The sequence below is a fragment of the Ranitomeya imitator genome, chromosome 8 (genome assembly GCF_032444005.1).
Source record: "Ranitomeya imitator isolate aRanImi1 chromosome 8, aRanImi1.pri, whole genome shotgun sequence".
Lineage (NCBI taxonomy): Eukaryota > Metazoa > Chordata > Amphibia > Anura > Dendrobatidae > Ranitomeya > Ranitomeya imitator.
In genome coordinates this window covers 141,055,609-141,067,655 of record NC_091289.1, presented here as the reverse complement: position 1 = coordinate 141,067,655, position 12,047 = coordinate 141,055,609, and the positions used below count along the sequence as shown (strand labels likewise).

Sequence of the window (12,047 nt, the reverse complement as noted above, 5' to 3'; positions counted from 1 at the left end):
AGCAAGACGGCTTCTAGGTTTGATTTGGACTAATCAATGAAGAGCCTCCATTCCTCTGTATTATGACATATCTTCAGAGCTTCCATTAAACTGTTGATATTGCATGCCACAAGACCGCCCTCATGAAGAAGCATTGGACAAGATCTTTATCACGGTTGTGGAACAAAGAAATCTGAGGATAGCCTGCTACGAGCTCAGCCTTACTCCTGGGCAGTCATAAATCTCTAACTGGATCGTTCAGTTCACTTTGTGTTATAAGGTGTGGTCCAATTGAGGTTGCTGACAGAAAGTCTGGGTCATGAGAGGAAGATGATTCATGACACCAAGTGCTCTCTTCTTCCTCACTTGACGGAAAATGTTTCTGGTGCTTTTGGAATGGGCAGTTCTTCTGTATGTGGTACTGGGCATACTACAGATGGAATGTTTGGATACAGTAAAGTCCACATCTTCCTTGAAACTCCTTCCCTAATGCAGAACATGCAGAAATAGCAATTGGTAGTGTGATCGATTGGCTCTCCAGATCAGTGGGACTGCAAAAGGCATACATTGCGTCTTCCCATACAACCACCGTGCAAGATGTGACGCACAGCTATTGCAGCATATCTGAGGAGCCTGTTATGACCTGGTGGTTAGGAGCACCCGACCTGATAGTTAAACTCATACAGGACAAGCTCTGGGATGTGGGAGCTCTGCTGACCGCAAGCCCTAATCCTATTGCACACACTAAAAATAGCCGTGGAGCGCTCCTGACGCTCCCTAGGCGCCTCGTCACAGCCTAAGGACTAGCTAGCCCTAGAGATAGAAAATAAAGCCTACCTTGCCTCAGAGAAACTCCCCAAAGGAATAGGCAGCCCCCCACATATAATGACTGTGAGTAAAGATGAAAGTCACAAACGCAGAAATGAAACAGGTTTCAGCAAAGGGAGGCTAGACTTACTAAATAGACAGAGGATAGGAAAGGTAACTTTGCGATCAGCACAAAAATCTACAAAAGACCACGCAGAGTGTGCAAAAAAGACCTCCACACCGACTCACGGTGCAGAGGGGCCACTCTGCACCCCAGAGCTTCCAGCTAGCAAGACAAAAACATGATAACCAGCTGGACAAGAAAACAGAGAAAAAATAATGACTATCAGGAACTTAGCTTCTACAGGAAAAGGCAGGTCACCTGAGAGATCCAGGAGCGAACTGAACCAATGCAAAAACATTGACAGCTGGCATGGAGTAACGATCTGAGAGGAGTTAAGTAGAGCAGCCAACCAAAGGATAAACCACGTCACCTGTGTAAGGAACCTCAGAAGCAGCAGCTTCACTCATAGCCACCAGAGGGAGCCCATAGACAGAACTCGCCGAAGTACCGTTCACGACCACAAGAGGGAGTTCGATAACAGAATTCACAACAGTACCCCCCCCTTGAGGAGGGGTCACCGGACCCTCACCAGAGCCCCCAGGCCAGGATGAGCCAAATGAAAGGCACGAACAAGATCGGCAGCATGAACATCAGAGGCAAAAACCCAGGAATTATCTTCCTGACCATAACCCTTCCACTTGACCAGGTACTGGAGTTTCCGTCTCGAAACCCGAGAATCCAAAATCTTCTCCACCACATACTCCAACTCCCCCTCGACCAACACCGGGGCAGGAGGATCAACGGAGGGAACCATAGGCGCCACGTATCTCTGCAACAACACCTATGGAACACATTATGGATGGCAAAAGAAGCTGGAAGGTCCAAACGAAATGACACAGGATTAAGAACTTCAGAAATCTTATATGGCCCAATGAAACGAGGCTTAAACTTAGGAGAGGAAACCTTCATAGGAACGTGACGAGATGACAACCAAACCAAATCCCCAACACGAAGTCGGGGACCAACACAACGCCGGCGGTTAGCGAAACGTTGAGCCTTCTCCTGGGACAATGTAAAATTGTCTACCACATGAGTCCAAATCTGCTGCAACCTGTCCACCACCGCATCCACACCAGGACAGTCCGAAGGCTCAACCTGCCCTGAAGAGAAACGAGGATGGAAACCAGAATTACAGAAAAAAGGAGAAACTAAAGTAGCCGAGCTGGCCCGATTATTAAGGGCGAACTCAGCCAAAGGCAAGAAGGACACCCAATCATCCTGATCAGCAGAAACAAAGCATCTCAGATATGTCTCCAAAGTCTGATTAGTTCGTTCGGTTTGGCCATTAGTCTGAGGATGGAAAGCCGAAGAAAAAGACAAATCAATGCCCATCTTAGCGCAAAAGGACCGCCAAAACCTCGAAACAAACTGGGAACCTCTGTCCGAAACGATGTTCTCTGGAATGCCATGCAAACGAACCACATGCTGGAAAAACAATGGTACCAAATCAGAGGAGGAAGGCAATTTAGATAAGGGTACCAAATGGACCATCTTAGAGAAGCGATCACAAACCACCCAAATGACCGACATCTTTTGAGAAACAGGGAGATCAGAAATAAAATCCATGGAAATATGCGTCCAGGGCCTCTTCGGGATCGGCAAGGGCAAAAGCAACCCACTGGCACGAGAACAGCAGGGCTTAGCCCGAGCACAAGTCCCACAGGACTGCACAAAAGAACGCACATCCCGTGACAAAGAAGGCCACCAAAAGGATCTAGCCACCAAATCTCTGGTACCAAAGATTCCAGGATGACCAGCCAACACTGAACAATGAATCTCAGAGATAACTCTTCTAGTCCATCTATCAGGGACAAACAGTTTCTCCGTAGGACAACGGTCAGGTCTATCAGCCTGAAACTTTTGCAGCACATGCCGCAAATCAGGGGAAATGGCAGACAAAATTACCCCTTCTTTAAGAATACCCGCCGGCTCAGGAACACCCGGAGAGTCAGGCACAAAACTCCTTGACAGGGCGTCAGCCTTCACATTCTTAGATCCCGGAAGGTATGAAACCACAAAATCAAAACGGGAGAAAAAGAGCGACCATCGAGCCTGTCTAGGATTCAACCGTTTGGCAGACTCGAGATAAGTCAAATTCTTGTGATCCGTCAAGACCACCACGCGATGTTTAGCTCCTTCAAGCCAATGTCGCCACTCCTCGAATGCCCACTTCATGGCCAACAACTCCCGATTGCCCACATCATAATTGTGCTCAGCAGGCGAGAATTTTCTAGAAAAGAAGGCACAGGGTTTCATCACCGAGCCATCAGAACTTCTTTGCGACAAAACAGCCCCTGCTCCAATTTCAGAAGCATCAACCTCAACCTGAAAAGGGAGCGAAACATCTGGCTGGCACAACACAGGGGCAGAAGCAAAACGACGCTTCAACTCCTGAAAAGCCTCTACAGCCGCAGAGGACCAATTGACCACATCAGCACCTTTCTTGGTCAAATCAGTCAACGGTTTAGCAATACTGGAAAAATTAGCGATGAAGCGATGATAAAAATTAGCAAAGCCCAGGAACTTCTGCAAGCTCTTCACAGATGTCGGCTGAGTCCAATCGTAAATGGCCTGAACTTTAACAGGGTCCATCTCAATAGTAGAAGGGGAAAAAATGAAGCCCAAAAATGAAACCTTCTGAACTCCAAAGAGACACTTTGACCCCTTCACAAACAAGGAATTCGCACGAAGGACCTGGAACACCATTCTGACCTGCTTCACATGAGACTCCCAATCATCCGAAAAGACCAAAATGTCATCCAAATATACAATCATGAATCTATCCAGGTACTCTCGGAAGATGTCATGCATAAAGGACTGAAACACAGATGGAGCATTAGAAAGCCCGAATGGCATAACCATGTACTCAAAATGGCCCTCGGGCGTATTAAATGCCGTTTTCCATTCATCACCCTGTTTAATTCGCACAAGATTATACGCACCACGAAGATCTATCTTGGTGAACCAACTAGCCCCCTTAATCCGAGCAAATAAATCAGACAGCAGCGGCAAAGGATACTGAAATTTGACTGTGATCTTATTAAGAAGGCGGTAATCAATACAAGGTCTCAAAGAACCATCCTTCTTGGCCACAAAAAAGAACCCTGCTCCCAATGGTGACGACGACGGATGAATATGACCCTTCTCCAAGGATTCCTTTATATAACTCCGCATAGCGGCGTGCTCTGGCACAGATAAATTAAACAGACGGCCCTTAGGAAACTTACTACCAGGAATCAAATTAATAGCACAGTCGCAATCCCTATGAGGAGGTAGGGCACCAGATTTGGGCTCTTCAAATACATCCCGGTAATCTGATAAAAACTCAGGGACTTCAGAAGGAGTGGAAGGCGAAATTGACAGCAATGGAACATCACCATGTACCCCCTGACAACCCCAGCTGGACACAGACATAGATTTCCAATCCAACACTGGATTATGGACCTGTAGCCATGGCAACCCCAAAACGACCACATCATGCAGATTATGCAACACCAAAAAGCGAATATCCTCCTGATGTGCAGGAGCCATGCACATGGTCAATTGAGTCCAGTACTGAGGCTTATTCTTGGCCAAAGGCGTAGCATCAATTCCTCTCAATGGAATAGGATACTGCAAGGGCTCCAAGAAAAAACCACAGCGCCTGGCAAACTCCCAGTCCATCAAATTCAGGGCAGCGCCTGAATCCACAAATGCCATTACAGAATAGGACGACAGAGAGCAAATCAGAGTAACGGACAAAAGAAATTTAGACTGTACCGTACCAATGGTGGCAGACCTAGCGAACCGCTTAGTGCGCTTAGGACAATCGGAGATAACATGAGTGGATTCACCACAGTAAAAACACAGCCCATTCCGACGTCTGTGTTCTTGCCGTTCAGCTCTGGTCAAAGGCTCAGGCCGATGCTCAGAGAATACCGCCAGATGGTGCACAGCTTTACGCTCACGCATGCGCCGATCGATCTGAATGGCCAAGGACATAGACTCATTCAGACCAGCAGGCGTGGGAAATCCCACCATAACATCCTTAAGGGCCTCAGAAAGACCCTTTCTGAAAATTGCCGCCAGGGCACATTCATTCCACTGAGTAAGCACAGACCACTTTCTAAACTTCTGACAGTACACCTCCGCTTCATCCTGACCCTGACACAAAGCCAGCAAGATTTTCTCTGCCTGATCCACTGAATTTGGTTCATCATAAAGCAATCCAAGCGCCAGAAAAAACGCATCAACATCACGCAATGCAGGATCTCCTGGCGCAAGGGAAAATGCCCAGTCTTGAAGGTCACCACGCAACAAAGAAATTATGATTTTTACTTGTTGAACGGGGTCACCAGAGGAGCGGGGTTTCAAAGCTAGAAACAGTTTACAATTATTTTTGAAATTCAAGAACCTAGATCTATCCCCAGAAAATAAATCAGGAATAGGAATTCTAGGCTCTAACATAGGATTCTGAACCACAAAATCTTGAATGTTTTGTACCCTTGCAGTGAGATGATCCACACAAGAGGACAGACCCTGAACGTCCATATCTACACCTGTCTAAGGGTCACTTCCGTCTGTCCTTCTGTCTGTCTGTCACGGATATTCATTGGTCGCGGCCTCTGTCTATCATGTAATCCAAGTCGCTGATTGGTCGTGGCAAAACGCCCACGACCAATCAGCGACGGCCACAGTCCGGTGGCAATATGGCTGCTCTTTCCTCACCGCAGTCAGTGCCCACTCCATACTCCTCCAGTCATCCAGTGAGCCCTCACACAGGGTTAATGCCAGCGTTACCGGAGCGCGGTGTAGCGCACTCCGGTTACGCAGCTATTACCCCTGTGTGACCAACGTTTTACTATTGCATGTGCAGCATCAATAGTAAAACGATCTAATGTTACAAATAATAAAAAAATAAAAAATCATTATATACTCACCTTCCGCCGCCTTTCCCACTCCTCGCGACGCTCCGGTGACCGCTCCATGCAAGCAGCAGGTTCCGGTGGCAAGGATGGTATGCAAGAAGGACCTGCCATGACGTCACGGTCATGTGACCGCGGCGTCATCACAGGTCCTGCGAGAAAAGACCTGCCATGACGTCACGGTCATGTGACCGCGATGTCATCACAGGTCCTGCGCTCATAACAACCCTGGGACCGGAAGCTACCGCGTGCACTGCACACAGGCGACAGGACTACAAGGGACCCTCAGGACTACAAGGGGCCCTCAGGACTACAAGGGGCCCTCGGAAGGTGAGTATATGTTTCTTTTTTATTTTTTAACCTGTTACATACGGGGTTGGGCAATATACTACGTAGCTGGGCAATATACTACATGACTGGCCAATATACTACGTGACTGGCAGTATACTACGTGTCTGTGCTGTATACTACGTGGCTCTGTGCTGTATACTACATGGCTCTGTGCTGTATACTACGTCGCTGTGCAATATACTACGTGGCTGGGCAATATACTACGTGGCTGGGCAGTATACTACGTGGCTGGGCAATATACTACGTCACTGGGCAATATACTATGCCACTGGGCAATATAGTACGTGACTGGGCAATATACTACATGGCTGGGCAATATACTGCGTGGCTGGGCAATATACTACGTTGCTGGGCAATATACTACGTACCTGGGCAATATACTACGTGGCTGGGCAATATACTACGTGGCTGGGCAATGTACTACGTGGACATGCATATTCTAGAATACCCGATGCCTTAGAATCGGGCCACCATCTAGTGATGAAATAATAAAGAAGCAACTTTTCTATAAGCCTGCATGAAAAGTGTCATAAGTAATTAGAACCTCCTCTGGATCTTGAAAAATTAGAGTCAATCAGGAAATTTAAGCATCATATTAGTTTTCAGCACCACAAAATTAGTTAAGTTCAACTGTTTTCGTCTCTAAACTAATTTTGCCGTAGAACAGTGTAATCGAATCGATTCATTGCAAATTGAATTTGACTCAAATTTCCTGAAATCCTCAGGTCACAGTGAATTCAATGAGTGATTCAATTTGGGTGAATCATCAAAAACAGACGTCATAATTTTACATATAGCAGAACATTGCTTGAAGTACAGTCTGCGAAGGCTTGCAGCTATCACATTATATGTTATAGTGCTCCCAACCCGGAGGGACTATCATATGGCACTCAGTTCTATGCATTAACATGGATGTTTCTCTCTCTTTCCTCTCTTTTTCACCTCTCTCACACATCTCTCTTCCTCTCCTCTCTCACCTCTCCCTCTCTCCTCTCTCACATTTCTAACATCTCCTCTCTGTCACATCTCTCTCCTTTCTCACCTCTACCTCTCTCTCCTCCCTCTTTCCCATCTCTCTCCTCTCTCCCCAACCTTCACATCTACCCAAATCCTCACCCCCTTGCCAGTTTACCACAATTCTTTTTTTGTAAAAAAAAATTCCTCGAAACTGGCAAATTTCAATTTCAAAATGTTCAATCTGCTTGATAGCAGAGGAGACAACTGGAGGGTAGAGAAAAGTGTAAGGAGACAACATGACTGTGGACAAGGAATTAGGTGTGAAATATGAAGAGAATCAAAGTTCATGGAGCTCATTTTAGTCAGTGAAGACACTTGGGCTTGATAAACAAAATAATCAATACAGTTATTATAATCCATAATTTGCTGCCTTAATTGATTTTATACTTTGCACAAACATTAATAGCATTTGCTGCATCTCTTTTGGGTCAAATAGGTAAGGTACCTCAGAAGAGATCCTACTACTCTTTGGCGCCATGAGCATCTCCTTTAGAGTTTGGAACCACGTTCCGGAGTTAATGCACTGCTTCATATAAATCGTGTCTTCATTTGGGTCCATTTTGCTGGTTATGTCCTGCAGTGTCTGAATGTCTTTTGTATCAAAGTATTTCTGTAATTCAGGTGGAAGAGTCTAATAAACCTCGACTGGATCTAGCCACCTGTGTCCCAATCTCTTCTGCTCATCTTCATCGAATTATTTTAAAACTTTTTCTCTTTGGATTTTGGCTCTCTCTCAAAAGCTTCCTAATCATTGTTTAAAGTGTCCTGATACTACCGGTCGGCGGTCTTTATCTTGGTAAAGAACTGGATGGAGCACACTCTGGGATCCACCATTAGTCTTTTGGCCAGCTCCAGAATAAGCAGGATGACGACAATCTGGTGGGGGACTTGTTCCCGTCAGGGCTAGTTTTTATTCCACATCCAGGTCAATGTTCCAGATTACCAATAAGTTGATGATCTCCTCGTACACCAGGTGTTGGTTATCAGACATGTACTACTGACTGTTGTCCCAGCGGTACAGCATGCCAAAATGTTTGTTTGTTTGAGATTCTTTGCTACAAAGATTTTGTGTTTTTGTTCCTTTTGCATCTCCATCTCCACATTTACTTATGATTTAATGGGAACCTGTCACCAGAAAAAAAACATTTTTAACCTGCAGATATGGGGTTAATCTGCAGGTTAACATCATTGTGAACCTGCCCAGTGCTCACACTTAGCCAAACGCTGCCGGGATAAAATTAACTTTATAACCTTTGGAAGCGTTTGGTTTTTAGTCACAGGGGCGGCGCCGGAGCAGATTCAGTAACCATGCCCCTGGCCCTGACTGACAGACCTATTGCCGCCGCTCTGTATACTTAGACTGATGGATAAACCCGAATGCTGCCGGGGGAAGAATAAAGTTTATTTCCTGCTGGCAGCGTTCGGCTAGGTACAGGCGTCGAGCAGGTTCATAATGCTATTAACATGGAGATTAACCCCGTATCTACAGATTAATAGCATGCTTTTTTGGTGACAAGTTCCCTTTAATGTTGAAAACAATGTGTCTACGTTCCATTGCATAGACTTCTCTTTCTTCTTCAGTATGTCTTCCTTCTTCCTTCTTCCATCAAGTTATTTTCCTCTTTCTTCAGTTGCTCAACATCCTTCTTCAGTTTCTTGGAGTCCCCCTTCGAATGATCCGGAATCTGAAATTCTCTCAGTTTCTTCTGATATTTGGTAAGTTTCTTTTTATATTCATCCATCCCTTTCTGAAGTTTTTCCTTCTCTTTTCTCAAACTGCTCCATCTTTTCTTCGTAGGCCTGGTGTCTCCATTGGATGTTCTATCAAAACTGGATGTATCGTTATTGAGATGAGTGTCATCTTCATCATCAGATACTTCAATGTGATCCCATACACTGTAATATATCATTTTGTCTCTCACTGGGGTTTTCTATATGGGTCTCTCCTGGAAAGTTTCGGCACTCACCCATTGCCCTCACTCTCTCCGGCATCTTCACCAACTGGCATGGAAATCCATATTCCAAGCAAAACATCCATCTTCACAGGTGATTTGAGTAAAAGAAAAATGTAGGCACAATAAAAGCTACATTTAAAATAGATAAAGAAAATATATAAAGTGCATATATGGGACCCCTATGAATATGAGAGGGGGATCTACCTTGTTACAGAGCGTGAAGAATTTCAATCAAAATTGTGGGTCAAAGCCAAGTAATAAAGAATATTGGCAAATTATGGATTATAATAGCTTTATTGACTATTTTCTGTATCAGGCTCATCAATATTTTATTTGTGAAGAGATTGCATATGAGAGGAAGAAAACATATAATACTGAAGCAAGAAATAATAAAATATGTCTCGAATTAAAAACATTGTACTTGTTGTAAAAGGATAGCCTGTTCAAACAGGAGTTTTTGTAACTGATTGTAGAAAAAAAGATGATTCACTCTTTTCTAAAATTTACAACTTCTTATTACAACTCTGTAATGTGTAAATTAAATTTGTCAATCTTTTGTCCATATTGCATGTAAGCCAAACATGGAGCGAATATCATCGCGTTGTCACCCGGCCCATCATACATGGCTTACTTCAGCGGCTGAACTATGTGCCTGTCATTATGAAGATGAAAAGAGAATGTTTTTTCCCTTTGATTGAAGACTGACTGCTTCTTGACGCCTCAACTTTAACATAAAATGCACTGTAGCTTATTTTCTATAGTTTTCTGATGTGAAGGTCATTCTGCACTTAGAAGAAAAGAGGATTTTATTTGTTGAAAATTTTAATCTGGACAAACCACTAGGAACACGCTATAGAAGAGGAGACATTGTGGACTCTCAAAGGAGGTATCAAGTCTCAAGACATATCAAAACATGGTCCTTAGGAGTCAAAAAAGTCTTCAAAATGCAGTCACAAGGGAAGGTATACTCCTGCAGATTCCAGGGTCGGTCTGTATAAGTTTAGACGGTTTTGGTGTCAGTGTTTATTCACAGAGTCTGATCTCCAATATGTATTGATTTAGTCATTCTATTTTTTATTGAGCATGATTTGTGTCTGTGTTTAGAGGGTTCGCTCTGTATGGAGTCTGGTTTGCATACATGCCAACATTGAGCTTCTAAGTATAAAGAAAAACAGATTTAAGCTATGTGCACACGTTGCGGATTTTGCTGTGGGTCCGCAGCAACTTTCCATGCGTTTACAGTACAATGTAAACCTATGGAAACCGCAATCCACCCATACTGTGGAAAAAAACGCGCGGAAACACTGCGGGTAACATTCCGCAGCATGTCAATTCCTTGTGCGGATTCCGCAGCGATTTACACCTGCTCCATAATAGGAATCCACAGGTGTAAAACCGCAGGTGGAATCCGCACAAAATCCACATAAAAACCGCAGTAAATCTGCGGTAAATCCGCAGGTAAAACGCAGTGCCTTTTACCTGCGGATTTCTCAAATCCACCGCGGAAAAATCCGCAACGTGTGCACATAGCCTAAGGGTATGTGTCCACTTTCAGGATGGCCGGCGGTATCGCCGGAGCGGCTTAGCCGCTCTGCGGTAGCCCCGCCCCCTTTCTGGGACGCGATGATGCCGGATGTGTTCACAGCACACATCCGGCATCATCGCTCCCCACCATAGGGCCCTGTGCTATATCTTGCGGCGACGCAGCGTCGCCGCAAGATATACGGACATGCTGCGATCTGAAAAGACGCGCAGCATGTCCGGAGTCGCAGGGCCGCCGCGTGCGTGTTACCACGCATAGTGGAGACGGGATTTCATTAAATCCCCTCCACTATGCTGTAACATCTGGACGCTGCGTGTCTGACGCTGCGGCTCTATGCAGCGTTTCCTGCACGTGGACACATACCCTTAGAGTATGTGCACACGTTGCGGATTAGCCTGCGGATATTTCTGCAGAGAATCCGCATCTCTTGGCAGAAAACGCAGGGTAAAACACTTGTGGATGTCCAGTGGAATTGATGCAAATTTCTTGTGTTTTTTCTGTGGATTCTACTGTGGTTTTGCTGTGCGGATTTGTTGTGAACTTTGTCTCTTGTGCTTTTGGAGGAGAGGGAGAGGGAGATTTTTTTTTCATATGGAAAACCGCCAGAATGGAAACCGCTACTGCGGAACCGCAAAAAGAATTGACGTCCTGCGGAAAATAAAACGCTGTGATTCCGCGTGGAATTTTCCTCAGTATGTGCACAGCGTTTTTGCATTTTCCATTCGTTAACATTGTGTGCACTCTGTACTGCAGATTTCAGGCAATTCCGCGGGTCCAAAAACACTGCGGAAACGCATCAAAATCCACAACGTGTGCAGATACCATTATACTTAAGCTGCATCAAGTAACTTATTTCATTTAAAAGCTGGATTCACAGCTACACTACTCAGTACTACTATTTAATATACTCCTGCTGCTCCTGATTATGCTCCCCAGCATTCCCCAGCAAAGGCGACTGACAAAGGGTCTTGCCAGCTTCAGAGATGTACTTTCAAGCTATATAGCAAAGAGCTTGCAAATGCGCAATTTTTCTAGGAATTTGCCTAGGAAACAGACCATCTTTCATAGACTGCCAGTAACCTTTTGCAATGAGCTGTAAACTATTGAATTAATAATACTTTAATTCTTGAAAACAAAGATATTACTTATTAAATGAGATGATACAACCCCTTTAAGTTGGAGCTATTCTTTGTATCTGAAATAATTTCCTCTGCATGCTTCATACCCTGCAAAGCACATCACGTCTCACAATTTCTCAGTTGTTAATTCTACAAAGTTAGAGCCTACTGCTTTTACAGCCTGATTTCTTTGCTGGCAATCGGTGGGAGCGCAGCACAGAAGATAAATCGCTCAGAAGCTTACTTTAT

At 44.8% G+C, this 12,047-nt stretch overlaps 1 pseudogene; it reads right to left on the bottom strand.

Annotated features, from left to right (window-relative positions):
- Positions 1–7,643: 7,643 nt before the first annotated feature.
- On the bottom strand, positions 7,644–9,092 carry LOC138648116 (hsp90 co-chaperone Cdc37 pseudogene; annotated as a pseudogene).
- Between the last annotated feature and the right edge of the window lie 2,955 nt (positions 9,093–12,047).